This window comes from Bos grunniens, chromosome 5 (genome assembly GCF_055505025.1).
Source record: "Bos grunniens cultivar Pamir isolate PY7600 chromosome 5, Bosgru_T2T1.0, whole genome shotgun sequence".
NCBI lineage: Eukaryota > Metazoa > Chordata > Mammalia > Artiodactyla > Bovidae > Bos > Bos grunniens.
The window spans coordinates 68,975,449-69,002,717 of NC_141169.1; the positions used below are offsets into that span (position 1 = coordinate 68,975,449).

At 43.2% G+C, this 27,269-nt stretch overlaps 1 long non-coding RNA gene across 1 annotated transcript; it reads left to right on the plus strand.

Annotated features, from left to right (window-relative positions):
• On the plus strand, window positions 1-27,269 carry LOC147372355 (uncharacterized). The gene is made up of 3 exons (XR_015164014.1): window positions 1-230; window positions 12,621-12,853; window positions 26,655-27,269. It is a non-coding gene; the product is annotated as an uncharacterized LOC147372355 (long non-coding RNA).

Genomic DNA, 27,269 nt, shown 5'->3' on the forward strand with positions numbered 1-27,269 from the left:
GTTTTGGCGATTGTGAACAAAGCCTCCATAGACACCAGCATGCACATTTTTGTGCGGACATAAGTTTCCAACTCCTTTGGGTAAATCCTGATGGAATAACTTGGTTCGTGGCCATTCTGCTTCCTGGTTCATGACCCAGCAGGAAGGACCTGGAGAGGAGACGCACAGTCAAGGGCAGGACCAGAGGTGATGTGGATCTGGGCACCAACAGACAACTGGGATTTTAAAAGGTTTGTAAATCAAAGATAATATCTTCATTGCCTGCTTCATAGAACTGTGGGGGGTGGGTGTGTCAAGTGAGAGAACGGGTACAAGAATGCCCAGTTAAATGTAACGTGTGAACCTGTGAGGTTTGAGGTTTTATATTTGTGCAGTACCCATTTTGCCACTGTTCCAGTTTTTAAACTTTATTGAATTTTTTAAATTTTATTTTTTATTGAAGTGTGGTGAATTTACAGTGTTGTGCCAATCCCTGCTGTATAGCAAAGTGACTCAGTTATACACATATACTTAATTTAAAAAAATATTTATGCTTATTAAAATTAGTCTTTTAACAAGTAGTTCCAGAGTGCCTGCTCTGTGCTGGAAACCAGGTTCTGGGGTTTCAGTGATAAACTGAAGGATTCACTCACCTAGATCTGACTTTCCATTGAGAGCCCCTCGCCCACTTCAAATGACAATACACGTGGAGGTGCAGATGTAAGCTAGACGCTCTGAGGACACCAGAGGCACTGGGGTATCTGGCCTTCATGGCGCAATGAGTAGCGGACACATGCAAGGGGACGTGGGCAAGGGAAGCCCCATGTCAACCTGGAGCCTTCCTGCATCGCCCTCCCAAACCTGAAGAGTTTCCTCTTGACCTTTTGGAGGTAGTCAGAGAGACGGCTGTCTATCCACCAATCAGAAAATACAGCTACCTGTAGATTCCTGATCACCATGAGGTCACTTCAGTTCTTTAAATTGGGTTTGTGGGTTCCCTTCGCTTAATAACAATTCTAACTATGCACTGAATGCTCTAGATATTATTCCAGACACCATTCTAAACTGTTTACATGCAGTAACGCATGTAAAATTCTCACAACTCCATGAGGGTAGGTCCTGTATTATTCTTTTCATATTCAGTTTTTCAGATGAGGATGCTGAGGTAGAGAAAGTGAAACAGCTTGTCAAAGGTCCCAGCTGATAATCCGCAGGGTTAGGATATGAACCCAGGCAGACTGAACTCAACATTCATTCTCCTAACCTCTAGACTTTGGCATCTTTGATGATACCACAGTGTATAGAATACAGGCCACGTACAGGAGGGGTTCAGGCCTAATAGAGGGAGGCAGGCCTATAAATAAGTAGCTATACTGTGATGCAGTCAGAACTGCGATCATGGTGTGTGTCTGATGGTGGAGGAATGTTGAAGGGGAGGCTGCCCAGCAAGTGTCTGTCTGCCTTCCTCTTTCCCTTTCCTTCCCTCTTTGGCTCTGTTCCTGCCTTTCCGTCTTCCATCTCCAAATATTGATTGAGCATTTATGATATACAAAGATACGGACCAGGCTATAAGATACACAGGGTCCTGCCCCAGTGGATCTCTGTCAAACGGGGAAAGCAGAGAGTAAGCAGTAATTATACGGATCCCATGAGGCTTGTATAGATTTATCAAATTGTCTTGGCGTAGTACATAAAGTCCTCAGTTCTGGGAATGCCCTTAGTCCTGGGTAAATGGGACGATTGGTTATCCTACCTGTGTGAAGGGGAAGCATGAATTATTAACTTCTGTTTGATTTACTTGTAAATTTGGTCATTTGACTTTTTTTTTTTTTTTGGCTGTGCCACGTGTACTCAAGATCTCAGCTCCCTGACCAGGGATTGAACCCAGGCCATAGCAGTGAAAGCCCAGAATCCTAACCACTAGGGCCCCAGGGAACTCCTTTAATTACTGTTTTTACATGGACTTTCTTTTGATCATTTGAGAGGTTAGATGATGCTTTTGATAGTTTTTAACCAGATGTATCTACTTGTTTGTGAATCAGTGGCTTCTGTCTATTGGCAGAATTTGTCTACTGAGGCAGAAGAGTGGACATTAGAATTACCTGGAGGGAGGAGGGCCCTTTAAAGTAGCCTAAAAATACCAAAGATTTTCTCCTGTCTTTTCCTGAAAGTTTTATGTTTTGCATTTAAGTCCATGACCCATTTTAGAGTTAATTTTTGTATTAAGTGTACAGTTTAGGTTGAGAGGGAGCTTTTTATTTTCAATTTCCTTAACAGTTGTGAAAGTGAAAGTCTCTCAGTTGTGTCTGACTCTTTGTGACTCCATGGACTATACAGTCCATGGAATTCTCTAGGCCAGAATACTGGAGTGGGCGTTCCCTTCTCCAGGGGATCTTCCCAACCCATGGATCAAACCCTGGTCTTCCACACTGCAGGTGGATTCTTTACCAGCTGAGCCACAAGGGAAGCCCTAACAGTTGTAGGCATATTCAAATTATCTAGTTCATATTGAGTGAGTTGTAGTTGTGTTTTTCAAGGAATTGGCCCATTTTTATCTAAGTTGTCAGATAATCTGTATTCTCAATAGCTTTTTAAAATTCACTTTCCTCTATTAGTTCCTTTCACACTGAAAAGAGATGCCAATTCCTACCCCAACAGATACCTTCCCCACCCTCTTTCAGGCCATGGAGCTGAGAAATGACAAAAAGCATTATTCTGTATCTCAACCCAGAGCCAGCATCTGGGCTGCCAGGCAGAGCCCGGGATGTGGCAGTCCCAATGTGAGCTGACAGGTTTTCAGGGAAGCAGCTGGCTTTGGGGGCTTCCCAGGTGGCACAGTGGTAAGAATCCCCCTGCTAATGCAGGATATGCAAGAAATGTGGGTTCAACCCCTGGGTCAGGAAGATCCCCTGGAAGAGGGCATGGCAACCCACTCCAGTATTCTTGCCTAGAAAATTCTATGGATAGAGGAGACTGGCAGGCTACAGTCCAGGGGGTCCCAAAGAATCAGACATGACTGAGCACACACACTACAACACACAGCAGGCTTTGAGCTTCTCTAAAGTGTCCTGGAATCCGAGAGGGATGAAGACCCTCTAAGTCTGGGGTCCCCAACCTCTGGGATCTAATGCCTGATGATCTCAGGTGGAGCTGATCTAATAATAATAGAAACAAAGTGCACAGTAAATATAATGAACTTGCATTACTCTGAAACCACCCCGCCCCCGTTTCATGGAAAAACTGACTTCCAAATTTTTGGCTCGTGCCAAAAAGTTTTTGGGGACCACTACTCTAAGTCACCCAAGCCTCCCTGGAATGACCTCAGAGGAAGGGAGATACTCCAGGCCCCTTCCTCTCGACCAAGTTTGAGAAGAAATGCTGGGGACCCTGGACACCACTAGGTGGCGCCCTAAACACACAGTTGCTTGCAGTGGCCAATGGTGGCTCCAGGCAGCTCAGCTCAGTGAGAGGAACTCTAGAGTTCAGAGCCTGCAGAGACCCCCCCACCAAGAGCACTGGGCTGGTGGAGTTTGCAGCATTTCTCAGACTTCCCCTGCAGACAAAGGTGCTAAAAGCTTGAGAGGGTGGAGCTGGCTTAGAGATGTCAGAATCACCAAAGAGGAGCTGCGGAGACAGGGCGTCCACCGGGAACCTCTGTCTGATTAGGAAAAAGTGACGCCCAGCAAGTCCTGGAGCAGAATCTGGAAGAATCTACCTGTCTTCATCCAGGTCTGGGTCCCCCACACCACCCTCTTGCCCCAATACCATCTGGCCAATCTAGCTCCCTTATTAAGTAGAGTCCTCTGGAGTCCATGGGGAGGCTGAGATTGGTTGTTTTAGCATCTGTCTGTAACCGAGCACCTTGGCCAAGTGTTAGGCGTGCATCATCTTTGCTAGATTCTGGACTAAGTCTCAATCCTGACTCCACCGCTCGCAGGCTCTGCAACCTTGTAAAGTTCCTTAACCTCTGTGAGCCTCAGGTTCATGTCTGTCGCATGGGGATGACGGCACCCATCTCATAGTGTCGTGACACTCTAGGTGGATGTGCAGGACAAGTTAGTAAGTAAGCAGAGTAAGTGAGCCCTCGACGGATGACGGCACTTTTATTATCGCTCTTGTTACTAGTTTCTGTGCCTGTCCGGCTCCAGCCCCAACAGTACATGTATCTGTTTCCTCCTGCTGCTATAACAAATGTAGTGGCTTAAAACAGTGCAGATCTATTCTCTTAAAAGTTCCAGTGACCAGAAGTCTATGATAAAGGTGTTGGCAGACTGAGTTCTTTCTGGATCCTTCCCAGAAGCATTTGTTTCCCCAGCTTCCACAAGTCACCCACATTCCTCAGCTCAGGACCCTGTTCTCACATCCCTCCAACCTCTTGCTTCTATTGTCACATCTCCTCCACCTAACTCCCATCCTGTATCCTCCCTTTAAAAATAAAAGTCTTCACTGAATTTGTTACAATATTGCCACTGTTTCATGTTCTGGTTTTTGGCCACATGTGAGATTTTAGCTCCTTGGCAGGGATTGAACTGGCACCTCCTGCATTGGGAGCTGAAGTCTTAGCCACCAGACTGCAGGTGAAATCACCTTCCCTCCCTCTTTTAAGGATGTTTTTTTTACCTCAGACCCATTCAGATAATCCAGGATAATGTTGCCATCTCAAGCTCTGTACCTTAATGTTACCCAGTGAGCAAGGGAGCAGTTTGTGAGAGGCTCCAGGGAAAGTTCTCTCTTCCACAGGGCAGAAATGAAAATGACAATCACTCAAGCAGTAGGTGTGTAGAATATGACATATGCAAAAGATTTTCATCACAACTTTGCCTGTAACTGTGAGCAACTCGAAGAAACTGTAGAATTTGGTTAAGTACCTGTTGGCCTATCGATAAAAGATGACCTACTGTTACTTGAAATTATATGGTGTCTATAAGACATGAAGAAAAGTTTAGAGAATAATATTAAGAGCAAAAAAGATGCTCAAAACTGTGTGTGTGTGTGCACGCGTGCTGTGATTATGACAATGTAAACATTATGTGGGTTTATCAGAATTGAATGAGAAGGCCTTTATTAATAAATGGAAATAATTGCTTTGTAAGGCTGCTGGGATTTTGAGTAGTTAAAAATACACTTTAAACTATTCTACAGTGGACTCTATATTTTATTTTCCTTAAAGACATTCCCCCCCACCACCATTTATTAAAAAATGGAAATAATTACTTTGTAAGGCTGCTGGGATTTTCAGTAGTTAAAAATACACTTTAAACTACTCTACAGTGGACTCTATATTTTCCTTAAAGACATCCCCCCCCACCACTGTTACTGCAGTAATTTCTGAACAGGCAGACCAATTGGTTGCCATTTTCCAGGCCATGCTTGGTGGTCACATTATCCTGATTTCCCTGGCAGTCACACTCCACTCTCATGGATTCCAGGCTTCAGAGGGACGCTGTGTGTGGCAGAGTGGAGGGACAGAAAGGGACCAGGTGTCCCAGATCTCAGTGAGCTGCTGGCCCGCGCTCCTGCCCTCCTCCCGGGTGGGCCTGTGTACTTCCCAATTGTTCAACACAGCTGGGATTGGACCTTGGGTGGAGGCAGAAAGCACCTAAAGCTCAACCCTTTCCATGATTTCTCCTCGGCTTTCATCTCATTTTAACAGCACTATAAAGTCAACATATTACCTTTAAAAGGTGTTGAAAAGAGCCACTTTTGGAAACTGTGCTCTGTAGAAACAACTTTTTCTTATGCTCCCCTCCCTTGGCCTTTTCCCCATCTCTTGCCCATTTTTTCCTACCATGATTTTTTCTAGAGGTGTGACCCTCAAATTTAGGCTGTATTGGATTCATGGGGAGGGACCAGTTTTTTCTTTTTTTTTTTTAATGCAGGTTCTTGAGTCTCACTTCCAGAGGCTGCTTTAGTCCAATTCCTGAGTGGGTCTTTGTATCTACATTTTTACCAAGCTCTCCAGGTGACTGTATAGCCACTGGATTTGAGAACCCCTGCTTGCATTTTAGGGGTGCTCTGGACAAACTCAGAGAAGATACAGAGATGAGACCATCTGAAGAGAATCAACACTGCTTGTTTCCTTTTCTTTCAAATGCATAATCAAACACCTGAACAACATGAAAACAGTATTTGCAAATTATGTATCCAATGCAGGGTTAATCTCTAAAATATATAAAGAACCCAAACAACTCAATAACAAAAAAGCAAACAATCTGATTAAAAAACTGGCAGAGGATTTGAATAAACACTTCTCCAAAGAAGACATACAAATGGCCAAGAGCTATATGAAGAGGTATTCGACATCACTAGTCATCAGGGAAATGAAGTAAAATCCACAATCAGGGACTTTGCTGGTGGTCCGGGGCCCAGATTCAATCCCTGATCAGGGAGCTAGATCCCATATGCTGCAACTAAGACCCAGAATAGCCAAATAAATAAAAACCATGTATGGAGTATGGAGGTCCTTCAAGAAATTAAAACTAGAACTACCATATGATCTAACAATTCCACTTTTGAGTATTTATCTGAAAGAATTAAAAATACTAATTCAAAAAGATATATGCATTATAGCATATATCACATTCATTATAGCACTGTTTCCAATAGCTAAGACATAGAAGCAGCCTAAGTGATGGATGAATGGATAAATACTTTTGTTGTATATTTATACAATGGAATATTATTCAGCCATAAAAAAGAATGAAATCTTTCCCATTTGCAATAACATAGATGGATCTTGAGATCATTATGCCAAGTCAAATAAGTTAAAGAGACAAATACAAATAAGGATGATATCACTTATATGTGAAATCTAAAAAAACAACAATAACAAAAAGCAGCTCAGAAGCAGAGGAAGTGGAGGAATCAATGGGTAAAGTGGATCAAAAGATTCAAATTCCAGTTACAAACAAAGTAAGTCATGGGGATATAATGTACTGTATATTTGAAAGCTGCTGTGAGAGTAATTTTTAAAGTTCTCATCATAAGAAAAAATTTATATATTGACTAGACTTATTGTGATTATTTCATAATATATACACAGTATTGTGAAATACAATGTATTTAACAAATATTGAATCATATTGTACACCTGAAACTGATATGTTACATGTCAATTACATCTCAATTTAAACAATGACTTGTGACTTGCCCATTCAAAGGAACTTTGGTAAAGGTTTATATGCATCTGATTTGGGTCAAAATTAAGTAGCCAAGCTGAAGACTGTGCCCTCGTGGAATGACAAATTGCTTGTGCTCAAAAGATGCTTTTACACAAGTGCTTGAGATCTTGACCAAGGTTCACAGTTCTTTACAATTAGATGAAGGCATAGACTTTGATGATTCAATCATTTTTAGAATGTTTTGTTTTTTTTATAATGAGAATGTAATACTATTTACATGTTTTCACTGATTCTAAGATGCTGCACCTGCCCCCTCTACACACACTTGTAGCAGCTGTGTGATTGGAATGCCTTATGATCAATGTCTTATTGACACAAAGTCAGAACTTGGTTGTCATTGTCATTACCTCTGATCACAGTCAGAGAGCGGCACCCTTGAAAGAAACTCTCTCTCACTGATGCCATTGATCACCTGCAGGGCAACTTCAGGTTGAAAATATGAACCCTGACAGCACTGAGTTGAAAATCACTAAGATTTGGATTCTGTGAAGAATTTTTGAGAATAACTTAACCAATTTCTTTCAGTTATACTTTCCTCTTTAGGTGTGCCCAAGGGCCACATGTGATATGTCTGAATAAGCACTTTTGATAAGGCTAAAATAAAAATGTTAAGAGCTAAAGCACTGGGTCATATGTTAGTTGGCAGCATTTTTTTTCTTTCTTAGTTGTACGTGAAACAGTGGTGCTTCTTATAACTGATGGCGTCTTAGATACAATGAAATGAAGGAACAGCTCACACGTAGCACTCCTTGCTTGCCAGGCATGAGCATTCTGTATGCACAAACTTATTCAAATCCTCATGATTGTTAGCCCATTTTACAGATAAGGAAACTGAGGCACAGAGCTAAGGTCACACAGCCAGAGACTGGTAGAGCTGGGTGGGGTTCCCACTCAGGCAGTCAACTCCAGGGTTCAGACTCAGAAGCTTCACTGCAGGACCTGATGTAGAAGGGTGTAAATTTACAATGTGTCAGGTAGTAACTAGTGAAGCATTTTCAATCCAACTGGTATTTTAGCATTTGAGCCAGCATAGAATTAATTAGGGGGAAAAGTGCAAATGTGTTGCAAAGACAATGTCAAATCTGTGAGGAGCAAAAAAGATAGTAGCCTGCCTCCAGGTTATTTCTCACCCTGAACTCCCCAGCAAGTCCTGCCTCATTCTCTATGAGCATCTCACATTAGGAAGTTTCTCTCGGTTTCTCTTTGCATTCAGTGGAATACTGAAAAGAGCAGAAACAAAAACTGTTTGGCTACTCATCTTTTTCCATCTGACATGGAAATGGGGAGTGACTTTAATTAAGACTTTTGCACAGAGGTTTGCTGCCTTTGTCAGGGGAACAGACAGTCCCAGTCTTCAGGGACAGGATTTGGGGTTGACTTATTCTTCTTTGTGAAAGATTAAGTTGACATGAAGGCAAAGGGTAAAAATGTCTATTCAGTGTTGGACCCAAGGTAAAGGCTACTGCCCCTCCCAAGTTTCCTTTACTTAGCAGATATTTTTAAAAGCCTGAATTAGTGCAGATTTTATATTATCTTACTGCTCTTACCAGCCATGATAAGATTGATCCCATGACAATGAAATTTGAGATATGGGTGACTGCAGTTGATCAGGAAGACTGAATCTTTGAAGGTGAAGACTGAATCATTTACAGGTGACAAAAGTTATAGTCTCCGTGATAAAACAGGAACAAAAGAATCAGTCTTTGTTCATGGAAAATTTCTTTTGAAAACTGTCGTTCTTCCAAGGTAAAAACGGCCATCAAAAACAGAGACTGGGATCAGAGACCTTAGAGCTATCGTTTGACCCAAGCTTCCGGCCCTCTCAGCAAGAGGATGTTCACAGACTGCCTTGGGACAGGAGCCCCAGAGAGGTGCAGAAGGCCTCACCCCCCATCCCCACCCTGCTACAGCAGCACTGTCTCTGTGACTTCCCTGCCACCATCTGCCATCTAACTTCTGCAACCCACATCTTTATGTGCATCTGAATTCTCAAAAGCCATGCAAAGATATTGCCTGGGTTCCGAATCTGCTATGCAGCATATACTCCGTCAATTCAGCCCCAATTTTTCGGAACTTTAGCCTTGGTACTTTAGCACTGACTGAAAAAAAAAGGCAGAAATTTTTAGGAAACAAATAATTTAAGGCATTAGTTTTGTATTAAGAATCAGATGCAGCTGTATTACTGAGGAAAATGTGAAATGTAGGTGACTTTTAAAGAGAAAATTAAAAGTAGCAGATTGGTTTTCATCTTCCTGGTAAGTTTCAGATGAGATACCCCCCCCAAAAAACACCCCCCCACCGTGCCCCTCCCTTCCCGAAGCCCCCAAGATTGAGTATTCATTTTTAGTTGCCCTGAGGGATACTGTTGTGGAAAAGTTTGAGAAGTTCTGCTTTACAAAGACTCCCTTGAGCCTCATAGCCATTGGTCATTAGGCAAGAAAACACAGCCAGTTCCTTCTGTCCTGGGCTGCCTTCCATTGCTGTCCACCCATGACCATGGTCTGTGCGTTGATGGGCAGGGTCTTCGGAGTTGAGGTCTCCCTTGGCAGAATGTCCCCTGTAGTTTTAGCCCAGGAGTCCATGTTGTGTGGTTTTTCAAGGCTAAATTAGAGACCACCCTAGAATTTGGGGGCTGAAATGAGGCCTTTTCCTCTCTCTGTCTCATCTGCTTTGGGGATAGTGGGGAGTCAGACCTCTGACAGGCTCAGTTTGGGAGCCCAGTGAAGCAACCAACAGAATCCATACCTCTATGCATAGGCAGAATGGAATCTTTGCAAATCTTTGAATAAAATTTTTCTTATTGTACTGGATTTTTAAAAGGAGAGAACACATTTCCATCGTCCCTCCCCTGTCTTTCACTGTCTCCCAGAGTTTGCTCAAACTCATGTCTATTGAGTCTGTGATGCCATCCAACCATCTTATCCTCTGCTGCCCACTTCTCCTCCTGCCCTCAGTCTTTCCCAGCATCAGGGTCTTTTCCAATGAGTCAGCTCACTGCATCAGGTAGCCTAAGTATTGGAGCTTCAGCTTCAGCATCAGTCCTTCCAGTGAGTATTCAGGGTTGATTTCCTTTAGGATTGACTGGTTTGATCTCCTTGCAGTCCAAGGGGCTCTCAGGAGTCTTCTCCAGCAAGGGTGTGAGAGAAGGAGAGAAACTGGGGAGAATTCCAAGGGGAGACAGCCAGCTTCTGACGTGGCTCCTAAAGACCCCCGTCTCCTGGCTGTCACATCTCTATAACTCCACTCCTCTTGAGTCAAGGCTGGACCAGGTGACTTGCTTCTGATGACTAGGATATGGCAAAGTTGATGGAATGGCACTTCTGTGATTAGGTTACAAAAGACTGTGACTTCCTCTTGCTGGCAGATTCTCACTACTGCTCTCTCAGCTTGCACCCTTCAATGAAGCAAGATGCCTTACTTGTGAGGTCCACATGTCAAGGATCCAAGGGTAGCCCCTGGCCAACAACCAGTGAGGAACTGAAGCCCTCAGTCCAACAGCCCCTGGAGAACTAGATCCTGTCAACAACCACGTGAGCTCAGGGTGGGTCCTTCCCCAGCTGAGGTTTGACTTAAGATTGCAGCGCCTGCTGATACTGTGATTACAACCTGTGAGAGACCCTGAAGCTGAGGGCCCAGCTCAGCCATGTCCAGATTCCTCACCCACAGAAATGGAGAGATAATACATATATGTTTCAAACCGTCATGTTTGGGGATAATTGGTTATGCCATGATGTATAACTAATACACAAGGGTTTTTGGTAGGGCAAACTGGAAGAAATAGTGATCATTAATCATATCATAATGTTAGTGTAGATAAAGCACTTTCTGATTGGAAAATAGTCAACTTGGTTTTGGATATGTACAATACACACATATTTCTGTTTCTGTGATCGTGTTTTAAATGGTAGTTAGCTATGATCTAAATGCTCTCCCATGAGCCACTTTAAAAAATGTTAATTAATGCATCTTCAGAAATCAGAGTCTATAATGATTTTAGTCACAATTATTTCTAGAAACAGAGAACATCAAATCCAGTACCAACCTATTAATTCTGGTGTCTCATTTTCGGAGTTTTTTTTTTTTTTTTTAAACTTATGCAAAAACTGGGATAATTCATCTTTTTTATCTCTTTAAGGAAAAGATTTGCTGGAACAAATTGACAGTACAAACCATTTAACAGAAAGAATCTTTAATTTTTAGCGTTTAAGAAGTGTTTATTTATACGTTAACAGAATTATTCACTGTTAGTAAAAATTGCCAGAGGCTCTGAATTATGATAGCCTAGATGGAGACCAGAAGTCAGGCACGGAACCAAGAGAAATGAAGGAGGTAAAATTGGCAGGCTGGTGGTAATCAGCTGGGTGTTGGGGTAAGGAAGAAGGAACTGTGCAGACATTGTATGCTGCTTAGCCACTGCCTCATCTTTCTTGCCCAAAGAGCACCATCTTGGTTCTGGTATTAGGTGGCCACTGTGACGAGAGAGAGGGTCTCTATAGGACCCCAGAAGGTGAGTCATTGTTAATCTCTGCTGTTGTGATGATTCCATTCCCTTTACCCATGACTGGCTTAGGGATGGATATATGACAAAATCCTGGCCAGTGGGATGTGAAGGAGATCACATCCTTCACAGGTGTGGGGCACCTCTGTGGAGGGTTTCTTTGCTCTTTGGAAGAGAATGGTGAGGGGAAGTTTTGCTTTCCCGCTTCCAGACATTGCTCTCCGCTTGTGTGACTTGGAACCAGGGAAAGCATCTTGGGAGAATGAGGGGAGTTGGGCTAAGAGACTGAGGATGGCCCAGTGGAAAGACAGAGGAACCTGGGCTCTCAGCACTGTGTTTGCTCCACCACATTAACCAGTCCTAGAGCTGCTGCATGTGTAGGCCTTGTTTTTATATGAAATGGAACATTTCCTAGTGGTTTAATGTATTTGGAGTTAGGTTTTCTGTTACTTGCAGCTGAAAGCATTCTGCGGTGGGAGAATTCTAGGCTAGATGTAGTTTTCTGGCTTGATTGATGGACTCATTTACTGACTGGGGAATTCAGGAAGAGAAGGTGCCAGGGTTGGGGGTGGAGAGGAATGACGGCCTGGGTTCAGAACCCATTTGTTAGAGGTGTCTGTGGGACAGCCAGGTGAGGACATCTGTGGACGTTCTGCTGTGCAGTCCTGCAGCTCAGGACTGAATTCTGAGCAGAGAGAGAGCTGTGAGAATCCTCATTCAGCGCACAGGAGATGGCTTTATCACAGCCTTGACTTGGGCTGGAGTCCAAGCTTTACCACTTGATACCTATATAAGCTAAGGCAGTTAACTTAGAGTGTAAAGTGGAAATGTGTATCTTAGCGCTTCCCAAGGAGGAATTTTACCGCAGTATAGCAGTGTGTTGTGTGTGTGTGTGTGTGTGTGTGTGTGTGAGTGTGTGAGCACGCGCTGTGCTCAGTTCAATCATGTCTGACTCTTTACAGCTCCAGGGACTGTAACCCACCAGGATCCTCTGTCCATGGAATTTTCCAGACAAGAATACTAGAGTGGATTGCCATTTCCTCCTCCAGGGGATCTTCCCAACCCAGGGATTGAACCTGTGTCTCTGGCGTCTCCTGCATTGCCAGGCAGATTCTTTACCACTGTGCCACCTGTGTAGCAGAGACTATGCTAGATCTTCACTATACCTGTTTTCCTTCACCTCTTGGATCCATGGGTAAGCCTCCCATCCCAGTGTCCCATGCTGTTAGGTGGGGTCATGTGGGTGAATTCTGATCAGTGAGATACGATGCTCTCCCTTCCCTTATCTGCCAGCTGGATGCAGAGAATCCAAGAGAGGCCCTGAGGCTCCAGGAAATGATGGAACCTTTCCATGGAAAAAGCCTGTGTCCTGGAGTGACTTTGTGGAGAATCCCCACCTGCCCATCACTTACATAAAATTGTGACATGACAATGAATAAACCTAGACCATGTTGTTTCTGCAGTAATTAGCATTCCCTGCCTTGACTCACCTACCCAGCATTCCCTGCTTTGACTCACCTACCCAGCATTCCATGCTCTGACTTACCTACCCAGTATTCCATGGCACCCAACTCCAGTACTCTTGCCTGGAAAATCCCATGGATGGAGGAGCCTGAAAGGCTGCAGTCCATGGGGTCGCTGAGGGTCTGGCATGACTGAGCGACTTCCCTTTCACTTTTCACTTTCATGCATTGGAGAAGGAAATGGCAACCCACTCCAGTGTTCTTACCTGGAGAATCCCAGGGATGGGGGAGCCCGGTGGGCTGCCGTCTATGGGGTTGCACAGAGCTGGACACAACTGAAGTGACTTAGCAGCAGCAGCATTCCTTGCCCTGACCTGCATACCCAGTATTTCCCAACATCTGATAACCAAGATGATTTAGATGGTATCCAATTACAAACTTTAAATTGTAACACACTTATTTTATAGGTATTAGAAAAAATATAGACATACACAGAAAACTAGATCACCAGTCTTATGATTTCAGAGATGTCATTACTCGGGACAAGGGCTGATTTAATGAATTGAGTCAGTTAAAAATGCTGAGTAAACACAGAACAGGTGTTAAGTGAAAATGGTAACAGTGCACACACATGCTGGCTTACTTTGTGAAGTGGTCGTGAGACTAAAAAGACATGATGCAAGCAAAGTAACTCTCCTAGGCCTGACTCATAGGAAGTGAATGATAAATGGTAGCTCTTATCATGTAGCTCACGAACCTGTAACATAGGATTTACACACTGCATCGTGTGGCCGGCTTATTGTTTACTTGGTCATCACCCCTGCTCACACTGAATGCCTTAGGAGTAGGGATCTATCTTATCTCTCACAGAATCTCTAGTACTATCTCAGTGACGGGCACCTAATGGGAAGCCAATAAATGGAGATTGGATGTTGATAATCTGGGAGTGTAACATCCTTTCTAGGGCTGCAGATTTGAATACACCGGACTATGAACCTCACACAGACAAGACCCATGTCTGGCTTAGTGCTGGGTCCAAGCACACAACCCAGTAGCTCATATATTGTTGGTGCTCAAGAAAGACTTGTTGTGAATAAACATGTTTATTTTCATCATTGTCACAGAGTATACCATCCACACGGTCCTGGACCAAGAGAACAATACTTCTCAGCTCTAGATGAGGAAAGTGAAATCTGGAGAAGCAAAGTCAAGAGATCACATAGACACAGGAATATACAGTGGGGCCTTTGAAAGTTCCACAGGATGTGGAATAATTCTTCATTGTAAAAGACTGTTCTGAGCATGGCAGGACATCTAGTATGCTTGCCAATGCCTGTTCCTACCGATGGTGTCCCAATTATTGCGCTCATCAAATATGCTCTCACAGATCTTGAAATGCTCCATAGGAAGCAGTACCCTATCTGGGAACTACTGGTCCAACCTACCCTCTGAAATAGATGAAGAAACTAAAACCTGGACAGGGAGAGAGACTTGCCCAAATGACAGAGCCAGGATTTAGACCCAAGTCTCGATATTACACCAATAATCTTTCTCCAATCATTGATAGTATGAAAGTTTAGATTAAAAAACTGAGTTTTGGGAGGGAGCAGGGGTTTGGGGTTGGTCATGACTTAGCACCCCAAGATGGTCTCAGGGCTTCTCCCACCAGCTGATGAAGTGTGGAGTCCATGGGATACCCCTCCCTTTTCCCCTCGTCCCTTCTCTTGTCTCCCAGCAGCTCAGTCTGCCTTGGGGGAGGAGGCAGCATGCAGGAAGGGGCAGAGAGTGGCTGATGAATCTCCCTCCCAGGTAAGAGCTGGCTCTGCCTCCTAATAGAACTGAGATGAGTGTGTGTATTTTAAAACAAATAAATGTTTCAGGCCCCGAAAGGGAGATGTTAATGGCTCCATTCGAATCCAGTGGAATTTATTTTCCATCAGGTCCAGACTTTCTGAGAAGCGTGGTTCAATCAAGGTTAGACATGAAGGAAGCACTTGTGGGCTGAATGGACACAAAGTCAACCCCAAAACATTCACCCACTGCACATTTCTTAATTAAATCTCCAAAGCTGCAGCTGCCTCTGGCTGGTACACAGAGACATACTAGCTTTTGCTTGCTCTTTTTGGCTTTTTCCATGGTGGAAAAGGTAATCTTTTCAAACTTGTTTTCACAATCAGCTTTGAGACAACCAGCTAACTACCTACCCAGGCTAATCCATGTGTCTCCATCGGAGAGGGTGCTTGTCAGCCAGTAATGAGAAGTTTGGCCAGCCCTTTCAAAATGATTATTTTAAACAATGAATGGTGTTTACAGAAGTGAGACTGGGAATAGAGATTCATAATAAATAGCTCGAGCAATAATTACTTATTTTCTATATTTATCGAAAATGACTACATACAGTATTGCTGTTTTCTCCTAAGAGAAAAATGCGGTAATTATCACAACTATTTATCTACTTTCCTATTTTAATGAATCGCAATTGGTATTTTTTAATTACTAGGGCAAAAAAGGAAAATGGCAATCCTTAGGTGAGATGGCTCTAGTGTCATTAAGAATGTATTTGTACATTAATATCAGTAATGGTGTGCAGAGAAAAAAATATATATGTCAGGCTTTGGGGCTTTGCAACATAGCACCCAGCTGTTAGGCCTATGACAGAAAAGCAATTTGGCATTGAAACTGTCCCTTGGATTCCTCAAATGAATTGTTTTCCTTGGAATTGTATGGAAATGACCTCTTTTAACCAAGGAGACATATTCTGATAGCACATGTTCATTTTTGTTTAATGATATCCTGGCAAATGTTCAACAACCAGCTTTCCAAGGAGAAGAAGTCCTGATATAGTGTTGGCCAATTTCTGTGGTGTAAATGGTCCCTTCATAGCAGATTTTAAGATACCCTCATGATATCATTGAACATGCATTTGGGTCACGATGTGTGTAATTGACTCTCACAAGCCATTGTGAGCTGCCTCCAGCACATCACTGGATATAAGTTACATCTGATACATATTTATTGAGACCCTACTGTGTGTGAGTCACTGTCCTAGGTGCTGAAGTCACCACAGTGAACCAAACAGGCAAAGCTCCTGACCTAAAAAAGTATAGAGTAGGAGAGACAGATGATAAACAAACAAGCTGGTCAGTAAACATGTAACATACCTTCAAAGAGCTATGAGTGGAAAATGAGGCAGAGTAAGAGGGTGAGTTGTGACAAGGTGGGGGCAGGAGTGTTTTTCTGTACAGCGGACAGAGAGGCCCACTCTGAGGGGTGTCATGAGAGGACAGGTTCAGTGAAGGAATGAGTCCAAAGGAGAAAACAAGCATAGAGTTGGTGAGGCGGGAGTGAGAAGGTTTCGTGGGGGTTTTATTTGGTCTATTTCCAAAGGGCCAAGATGTGGGAAGCCTTGGGTTATCATCTAAGACCCAGACATATTTCTGGTGATTCATGCTTCAATGAAGCATTCTGGCCCTAAATTTAGGCAAGGGTCAAGCCTGGGTGGGTGACCCACAACTCTCTCTCTCATCCAAGTACAAAGGCTCTCTTTTGAGATGTGTGATATCCTAGTTTTTAATTCTTGTGTGTCTACCATGCCTCCAGCTCCCTGTTTCTTCATGGAGATCAGCTCCTGATTGCCACATCCCTCTTACATTCAGACTTATGCCCCCTGCCTGGGATGGCACTCTATGGGGAAGGATTTGCTCATTGCTGATTTCCCATCTCCCAGGAAACTGCCTAGTCCCCTGCCCCCCGGTCAACATTCAGTAAATATTGAATTAATTAACACAAGAAGATGCAAGCATCTAATTAGTTCATTAAGACTTCCAGTAATGTCTGGCCTAAGCTGTTACCTAACACCCTAAACATTTCAATGGAGAAGGAAATGGCAACCCACTCCAGTATTCTTGCCTGGAGAATTCCATGGACAGAGGAGCCAGGCAGGCTATAGTCCATGGTGTCACAAAGAGTCTGACACTACTGAGAGACTAACACACTACCTACATTTAAAAATCCTCTTCCTGCCAGTCTTGCTCACTGTTCGGCACCTACAGATTGCCTGGGAACAGGTTCTCATAAACCATTCAGCCATTTATTGAATGCTTGAAAGCATGGATCTTGTTTTATTTTTATTGACTTTAATTTTTATTCTGAATTACTTTTCTTTTATTCCTCCTTCTTTCATTATAGATAGGGCATTCTATTGATTTTGTTCTTCAATTTTGTGTGCAGGGAGGTAAAATTATCTATGAGTTTTATTTCAACACAGCGAAAGAGGCATTACAATCTGTTGTTCTATGAAGGGGTTGCTGGATCTGACAAGTGTGAGAATTCCTGGGCTGGACAGAATGAGTCTTGGCTACTTTCCAGTTACTAACAGGCCTTAAGGGGTCACCTTGAGCATCTCTGAGGCTGTAAGAGAACATGGGCAGCCTGAGGGCAGCTTGCAGGACCTTAGGAAATGCCACTGAGTCTTCAATGAGACCCACGTCTGGAACAAAGGCAGGCATTCCTTTCTGGGTGTCCCCAATGAGCATGAGTTGAAATCAAGAGCAAGAACTGTTTCATTTCTGGTGCTTATAGAACCTGTGCAATGATTCAGAGTGTGGGGGTTTAAAGTGTGTTTCTCACTTGACGCCACATTTGATGTTCAGCACACAAAGAAAGTACAAAGTCAGAGAGGTGATCCGAGAAGTGAGCGTCCCTTCCTGGTGGGAGAAAGTCTTGCTGGGTTTAAACACAAATCAGTGTGCTCTATGCTAATAATGAGATTGGGAAATGTATTGACAGTGGAGGTGTTTTAAGTGTGAAGATAAAACAGACAGTTCTTTTCATCTATTTATTGGTGACAAGTCTCCCAGCTCCAGATTTTGTTGTTCTATTTTTTTTTTTCCACACTGGTTTCTAAGGTAAAGAATTTCACAGCAGGACTTAATCTTCAAAAATAGGTAACTGGCAGCTTAGGTTTGAGAAAATGATACAAGGACTGTCACCACAGTAATCATTGGCTCTATCCCTCACACCCTGCCATCGAGACTGGAATGGTCATTTTTGTGTGAACTAGGAAACCAGGTTCATGGAAGTCAATGGATTTGCCTGAGACCAGCCTTCTGGTAAGGGCAGCCCAGGGCTCAAACATATGCTTTCTGGCTCTAAGATTTTTGACAGGGATTTAATAATGGAAGGCAAGAACCATACTGTACAAATCAGAGTTCTACGGAGAAACAAAACCGATATATGTTTATCAAGAGAGAACATATTCTAAGGAATTAGTTCACATGATTATGGAGGTTTGGCAAATCCCAAACCTGTAGGTTAGGCTGACACGCTCGAAACTCAAGGAAGGGTTGCAGTTTGAGTCCAGAGGTCGTGTACTGGCAGAACTTCGTCTCACTCAGGGGAGGTCAGTCTTTGTTCCAGTCAGGCCTTCAGCTGATTGGATGAGGCAAATCCACATTATGGAAAGTAATCTGCTTTAATCGAAGTCCACCGATTTCAGTGTTGACCTCATTCAACCACCTTCACAGAAACATCCAGAATAATGTTTGACCAAATATCTGGGCACCGAGGCCCAGCCAAGTTGACACTCTAAATCAACCATCACAGATACATTCATTTAAAAATATATTTCTTAATGATGGCAAGTGCAGTATATATCCAATATATAAATATGAAAATTGCAAAAAATATATAAAAAAGAAAGAAATGTTAATCCTACCAGGGCCTACTGAGATGGATCCTCCTTATTATCTTCATTCTAGGCATACAAACAGTATAAAAATGTATTTTCATACCCACAAATGATATCATTTCACAATAATGTTTGGCAGTGGACTGTTGTTTTTTTTTAAATTTAGCAAGACTCTATGAATTTTTCCCCAGGTTAATAAATATTTTTCTCCATCCTGATTTTTAAAGACAGCACAGCAGTTCTGTCTCACAATGGCTGTAGTGAATGGCTTCTCCTTCTGCTCAGCATCTTTTCTCCTTTTTGTCTGATGACAGTATTTGGTTCAGGTGGTTCTAAGTCTTACCTCTTGACCCAAAGGATAGACAAGAGTTGTAAATATCAAGAAAGAGCATTTTCTTCTCTTTAGGTTTATAGGCTGGCACAAGATGGGTCCAGGACTGCTGGTGGTCATTTTTATCAATACTTGGACTTGATCCTAAGAGCAAAGCTAGTCTAGAGGAAAGCAGAGAAATGAAGAGAAACAAAGAGTACATTGTTTGAACACCTGGATCCAACCGTGCCTGAAGCTACTCTCCTTTATTTTTCAGCTCTGGGAGCTCAAATTCCTCCTTTTTTTGCTTAAGTCAGTAGTTAGATTCTATTACTTTCCCAGAAAGAGTTCAGAGGCCTGTCTGATGTGGTATCACTCAACTTACGTGCACCAGTAGATGACTGTGTGATGTTTTTTCTGATAATTTACCCATGATGGGCAAGATGTTACAGAGAGGTTTGGGGATTGCAAGATGATTCAGATATAATCTCTCATCTCAAGGAGCCTGCGATCCAGTAATTGAGCCCAAGTGCATTTTTGTCATCTACAGGGATATAATCCCAGTGGCTTGTGGAAATGAGGACAACTTCCCAAAGGGATAAACATTTGATATTGATCTTGAGAGAGAGGGAGAAAGGGTTTAAGATTCCTTTTCAGGATCTGAAAGGTCCTACATGGCCTAGTTTTGAACCACATATTCATGTACATATGGATGGCCTGGGATCTTATTAAAATGCAAATTATAATTCAGTAGGTCTGGACAAGTTCCTGCATTTATAATGAGTTAGAAGGTGAGGTCCACAGGCTGCCCTCTGAGGAGGGAAGGTATGTCTCTCACCCATTCCTCCAGCTCATCTCACACTAGCCCGTACATGACCCCTCTGCCCAGCTCCTTTGTGCCCTGGGAGTACACCCAGCTCTGACCAGCCTCAAGGCCTGCCACCCACTGGATCCTTTGCCTGGATTGCTCTTTCCTTCAGTGTAGGGCTCCTTTCCGATCTCTGCTCACATGTCCGATCTCCACTCACATGGCCACACAGTGCTTCCCCAGCACTCCTTATTTTTGAGCTTGTCTCCCATCATGGTGAAGGCAGAAAATGATACTCACCAGACTAAAGGATGAGGGAAACATCAAGGAGCTCTGTATCTCTCACATCTGTGATCTGTTCTTGGCACATGGCCTGGAAGCTTTCTTAGCAGCTACCAGAATGTGCAATTATCAAGTTGATTTGTTCACTATCTGCCTTTTCCAATAGAAGGAAAGCCCTGGAAGGCAGAACCTCATTCATCTCAATCACTGCTCCTTCCTCATGGTGCTGGACATGTGGCAGGTGCTCAGCGAATATTCCCAGAATGAATTGAATGCAAGTGCAGAGTGAAACAGGAAGCAGGAAGGACATTTCTGGCAAAAGAAAGATCATGAGCAAAGATGGGGGATAAAATGAGTAGCTCAGTTTAGCTGGAGCCTGAGCAGAGTCTGTACAAGAGGCAAGAGTGGTAAGGAGGGCTGAGAAAGGGCCCGGTGAGGAGCCAGTAGGTGGTGGGCACCAGAATCAGATCTGATCCCAGTTCTGCTTTAGGAGCATCCCTCTGGCTGGTAGGGAGGAAGAGAGAGAGAAGAGGGGCTGGGAATGGGACACAGAAAATTGCCAGAAAGCTCTAAGGCAATTCAGGTGAAAGTGGAGGTGGTGGGGGGAAGGGAGGAATGAAGTAGACAGATGTGAAGGCAGCTGAGGACTGGGCACAGGAGGCTGATGAGAAACCCAGCACTTGGTGATCGAGTGGGGGCAAGGGACCAGGGGTGTGCAACTGGCAAGGGTGATCAGAAATGGAGAGGTTAAAGTGAGCGAAATTAGAGTCATTCCTTGGTTCGCTGATTCTAGTTTGGAGGACAGATGGAGTTATATAACCTGAAGTTCCACACTTAATGAAGGTGTCAGCCTGCAGTACTGACAGCAATAGCAGGAGATGCGTCACTGCCTTGTTCTGAACGTCAGTGTCTATGATCTAGAATGGGGGTGATGTGCACACCTTGTAGAGAAGTTGCGAGGTTTGGAGACAGCACACGTGGGTGAGTGTTCATGGGAGGATGCAGGGGAGTGAGAGTCATGCTGTGCCGGCCGGAACCCCTCCAGGACAGAAGCATTTATTTCCCCAGTTACTGGGCACCTTGGAGGCTTATGGGTGACAGAGAGCCCTGACTCACTCAAGGTCAGCCACATCCAGGGATGGGTTGATGTCGGGGTACAAAGGCCCAGCTCCCCGCCAAGTGGGGACAAGTCTGAAGCACCAGCCTAGCACCAGAGCTCTCAGTGGGGTGAGCTAAGGCTATGTTGTGATGGCACTGAAGCCCTACCTCTCCCTCCATCTAATCCTGCATCCTTGCATGCACCAACAGGACAGGTTTTTTTCCCGAAGACACTCCCCAGTAAATTTCCTGTACGTAAATCTCCATCTCTGAGTCTGCTTCCTGGGGAACCCAGCATGTGACAGAGGGTATTATCTCGGCACAATGATCTTAAGCCACCTGAGTATCAGATGTTACTAGCTAGCCAGAATCTTAGGCACTATTCTGTGAAGTTGCAGACACTGAGCGGGAAAGCGATGTTCTGAAGGCCTGACCTGTCAAGCTGCTTCTCAGGCAGGTCAGAAATTCTTTACTGTGCTGTGGACCTTTTCTTAATGTTTAGAAATGCATAAAACAAATGCATCATATTGCAAAGTAAACCGATTTTATGGAAACACGTTTATCAAATTGTTATCAAAATAGACTATGACTATCAATATATGGCATAGCAGTATAGAAGGCATTGTGATAGAGTAATATAGTTAACAAAAAACCTATCAGTGGGTTTAATAGTCTAAAAAAACAGGGAGTGTTGATATCTCAAGATGTATATAGCAGCTGCCATGTGATATGGAAAGATCTGACTTCTGTTGGTGAGACTTTACAGGGCTTGCAAATACTGAGGTCAACAAAAATCAAGGTGTCATTCCCCCCACCCACAACCATGGGCCTCCTGAATTCTATTCATGGAAGCCCAGGGTGTTTATGGATCTCAGGTTTAAAAAAAAGCCTTGGTATTGTGTAATCTACTTAAAGATGCTTAGTTCTAGATGGTGCAGGCAGGTAGGGATTCATACTCCTAGGGAGACATAACATTTGATCAGCAGGGTCACACCTCAAGACACTTGCTACCATCTCTTCTGTTTTCAGTATCTCTGGTCAAGCTCAGGTGTCTTACTAATCAGCACAGAGAATAGCAAAAGAGGGGTTTTACTAGTGAAATTTGTGGCCAACAACCTAACAGATGTTAGACTGGGCTTTCGTTAGTAAAATTAGTGGTATTCAAGATGAGGGGATTGGCTGAAGTGACACTCTCCCTGCTTGGATGGTTGAGGTAGAGGAGTCAAACAAGGCTCACCCTACACCTTCAGAGATGGTGCCTGTGCCCAGCCATGGGGTTGCAGGTTATGTGGTTGCTAACCATAGGAATAGCAGGATCCTGCCTCTGAAACCTTGTCATCTAATTCTTAAGAAAATGTACCCTGTAACATGCGAGCAGATCAGTTAAAAAGTTGGAGAGCTGGAACTTTACCAAGTTTATAATTACATGGTATAAGCCATTTGTTAACTGCATGCCTGTTAAAGGTAAAGTCTGTGAAGTATGATAGAATTTGATCTGAAGTTCACTTTCAATGTAACTATAGTAAGGTTGTAAGAGAAGAAGTTAACCCTTGCCCACTTCAAACATTCTGGAAATTCTTACAGCTATCAAAAAGAACCCAAAAAATTGTGCATAATTATATGGGCTTGGGTAGGTTTCCAACAATGACACTTAAATTTTCAGGAGTTCTGTCTATCTAAAATCAGGGTAAAATACCCACCTGCCAAGGCAGGTAAATGTAAGAGATGTGGGTTCGATCCCTGGATTGGGAAGATCCCTTGGAGGAGGGCATGGCAACTCATTCCAGTATTCTTGCCTGGAGAATCCCATGGACAGAGAAGCCTGGCAGACTACTGTCCATAGAGTCACAAAGAGTTGGACACAACTGAAGCGACTTTGCTTGCATGCGAAATGTACACCGCCACCAGTACTTTACAAGAGACAGGTTTAGGATGCAGATGGAAGACCAGTCAGAACAAAGTGGGTGGAGCTTTGAGTTAATTACCCAATGGATGTTTAGATAATTAGCCTGGAGGGGATAAGAGTAGGTCAGAGTTTTACCTAATGGCCCCAGAGAGAGGGTCTATTTGACTTGGCTGCTTCCCTATGCAGCTAATGTGAACAATTCTTGCTTTGTTGGGATGATTCCAGTCTTAGCAAACAGCCAGCAGGGCTCCCCTAAATGCCCCTCCAGAGAGAAATGAATCCTGAAAAGGGAGGGTTGGGGAGAGCTGAATGAGAGAGTGCTGTGTCTGCTCTCCTTGCTGTGTCGGGCTTCACTGGGGATGAAGAAAAATCTCTTTGAGTCTCTTACTTGAAAAGGACTCAAGGTTTTATCAGGAATGGTTTGTAATCCAAACTAACCCTTTCTTTTTACCAATAATACTTTTGTATAAAATCAAGTAGCAATCACAAGACCTAGTGAAAGACAGCAATATGCTAAAGCACCTGTAAGTTATAAGGAAAGGGAAACAGGAGGGAGATGAGTAGGACTTCAGCCCACATCACCTCAATAAACACTCTGCTCATCCTCAAACATAAACTGTAGACCAACAAACTCACTCATTCAATGCATGATTTTTACCACCTACAGCGCCCCGGTTCCTGTGCTAGGTGCTGGGGGCATATAAAGAGCAGGAGAATCAAGGTCTCGTAGATCTTAGACTGGGGGGAGAGACGAACAACAGACACATATTAGCAAGCGTGCGTGCATGCATTTGTGCTCAGTTGTGTTTGACTCTTTGCAACCCCATTGACTGTAGCGCTAGAATGCAGTTATACATCACAGGCTAATACAGAAATTAGCCTGTAATTCTAATCATAATAAATGTTAAGGAGGAAAATGGAGGATAACATGAGAATATAAAATAAGAGGAGAGGTGGCATCTAACTAAGCTTGGAAGATCAGGAAAGACCTCCCTGAGGAGGTGACATTTAAGCTGAGGCCTGAAAATTGAATCAAACATCAGGATTGGCTCCTAGCAGGTGAAGGGTGTGTGTGTGTGTGTGTGTGTGTGTGTGTGTGTGTGTGTGTGTGTTGAGCATTCTTTGTAGAACTCATGCAAAAGCCTTAAAGTGGGTGGTAGCCTGGCCAAGCTGAAGAAGTAGAGAGTAGGCAGAGTGACTGAAGTGGGACATAAGGCAGAATGGTAGGGGAAGAGGCAGGGAATGTGCTGGGATACAGATTAGAATTAGATACAGCTGTCCTTGGGGCTCACCATCAAGTGGGAAGGATGTGTGTGATTGGGTGAGTCATAGCAAAGTAGAGATATCTACCAGGGGACTGAAAGACTTCAGAAAATAGGAAGACTGGTACTGCCTAGAGGAGTCAGGGAAGGCTGCCCAGAGGAGGTGATATTTGACTTGGGTCTCAATGGTTGCATAGGAGTTTGTTAAGCCAAGAGAAAGGCAGAGAGGAAAGCATGTTAAAAGGCCAAGTGAGCAGTCAGAGTGACCAGAGTGTGGACTGTGGTACAGGAAATAAAAGGAAATAACCTAAGACTTACAATAAAAGCTGAGGGCCAAGGATATTTACTATTTTTCTTTTAATTTCAGTTCAAATGTGAATTTATTCTGCCTTGGAGACACATTCAGCTACGTTTTTCTAATTTTAAACACTGAACATATTGCCATAATTTTTGTTTTCTGAGCTCATAAGTGGATTCAATTCTTGTTCTTGGTTGGGAGGAATCTTTTCAATGACCTCAAGCTAAGGCCGTTGCAAATATCTTTAAAGTAGTTATATTCTTGCAAATTTATTCTACACTATCCAGCCCTGGAGTTGGTGATATTTACATAACTCAGATGTCTGAGCTGGGGGCCATGACACTTATTAAGCTTTGAGGAATTTACATTTTTCTATTTGGAAACTTCCTGAAGCACAGAGCTGACTCTTCTGTATTCTTAGAATTCTCTCATTACACATATACACTTCATTGCCTAGATCTATCTGGGGGCTTCTTATTTCTGGAATAGTCACTAATCCTACCCATTTTCCAGTCCATCAACAACATACCTGGTCTACCATTTCTCATCAAAATAATCATGTATTTGTTTTGGTTGACTATTAATAGTGAAACTATACCCATAATTCAATGGACATGAGTTTGAGCAAACTCTGGGAGATAGTGAAGGACAGGGAAGCCTGGCATCCTGCAGTCCATAGGATCTCAAAGAGTTGGACACAACTGAACAACTGAACAAAAACAAACACCCATAATTAACTAGTAGTGTACTAGTTAATGGGGAGGAGGATTTGTAGTGTTCCAAATTCTGTGGTGTTAATATTCCCATCATACTAGTTCCAAGCTACCTATTTTTAACGACTGCCTCACAAAATTCCTGAAAATTTAACAATTGGCACACCACTGGAACTGTGCAACCTTTGTTAGTTTACTTAAGGTCTTCAGATCTGTTTTCTAATCTACAGAGTGAAATAATGTCGATAATAGTAACTATGGCCTTGGGTGGGTACGAATATTAAATAAGTTGATGCATTGAGAGCATTGGCCAAAGTACCGTATATGTAATAGAATGTGAATTCAACAAATATTGTTGTGACTATTGTTTTAGTTTACAAGTACTTGATTATTATTTAATGAGTTAAGCCCAAATAAACAAAGTGCGCTCTCCAGAGCTTCTCTTAAGTTGAGGATTTCTACAGATTGCCAGAGAGGTGGGTCATGTATTGCTGTTTTGCTGCATGTGAGTCTTTTGTTAATAGGTCAAGTTTTATTCACTTCTGTTTAGCAAAATATAGTTCTGCAATTGCTTCAACAATGTCTTGCTAGTGTATTGTTGGACTTTCATGACTCTGTCTCTTAAAAAACAAAGCTTTTGGCTCTTCATGATTCAAAAAAATGTCCTTTATGATTTTCTCTTTAATACCCACAAAGGACTGAATTATACCCTATTCCTTCGTGTATTTCAGAGGGCACGGAAATTAACTTGCCTGCTTTGTGCCACTAATAATATAGTACACAGCACTGTCAAAACAGCTTTATAGATTAGCAACACTACCTGCGAATGCCCTGCCGACTTCCAGAAGTTATATTAATGGGCAGCTGCAGAAAATCTGGCAGAATGAGCATCTGAGATAATGGTTTTGGTGAGAGCTTCTGGAAAGGCTTTTGTGATCCTTAAAGAAAAACAGACTAGAGGGTGTGATAATCTTTCATTTTATAATAAAGTGTCAGGATGTGTCTGGCTACACATTACAGAATACCTAACGATGGCTGTAGCAATAAAGACATTTAATTATCTCATAACAAGATGTCTAGCAATAGGCAGTTCCAGGTTTGTGCAATAGCTCTGGATGACTTCCTCACTCCCCTCTGTCACCCTCAGTATGCTGTCTTTGTTCTTAGGCTTGGTGCCTCATGGTTGCAAGATGGCTGCTGCAGCTCCAAGCATCTTGTCCTTAACACCAGCATGTTCAAGGCAAGAAGAGGGGAGTGGCTGGTGTTAAAGAACTTTCCTCTCAGCTTTTCTCAGAAGCCCCCAAGCTGACTTCTCCTTGAAGCTTATTGGCCAGAACTCAGGTATGTGGCCATGCCTAACAGTACAGAAGAATGGAAAGGCAATATCTGGCAAAGTGCAATGGGTCACCATATTGGTTTAGCCCAATCGTGGTTAATTGCTTGGGGCTTGGGGAGGAGTCCTCAGTCCCTGAATTCAACAGCTCTTTACCATCTACCAGAGCAAAATTTAAGTTCCAGGTTCTGTTAGCAAGAGATGGGGGTGGTGAGGGAGTAGAGCAGTATATGCCACCCATAATAAATAAATGTCACCTGTGTGACCCTCATATGTACATGTGACTGTGAGGAAGTTGAGGTTGAGCAGTGGTCACCTGATTCTGTCTGCCTGATGTTGCTTCCTCTTTCTTCTGATGACCAAGCCTTGATTTGCCTTTGGTGAACTGCCTCTTTCCAGCTCCTGGAATTTTTTTTTCTAATTAAAGTTGATGTACAATATTGTGTTAA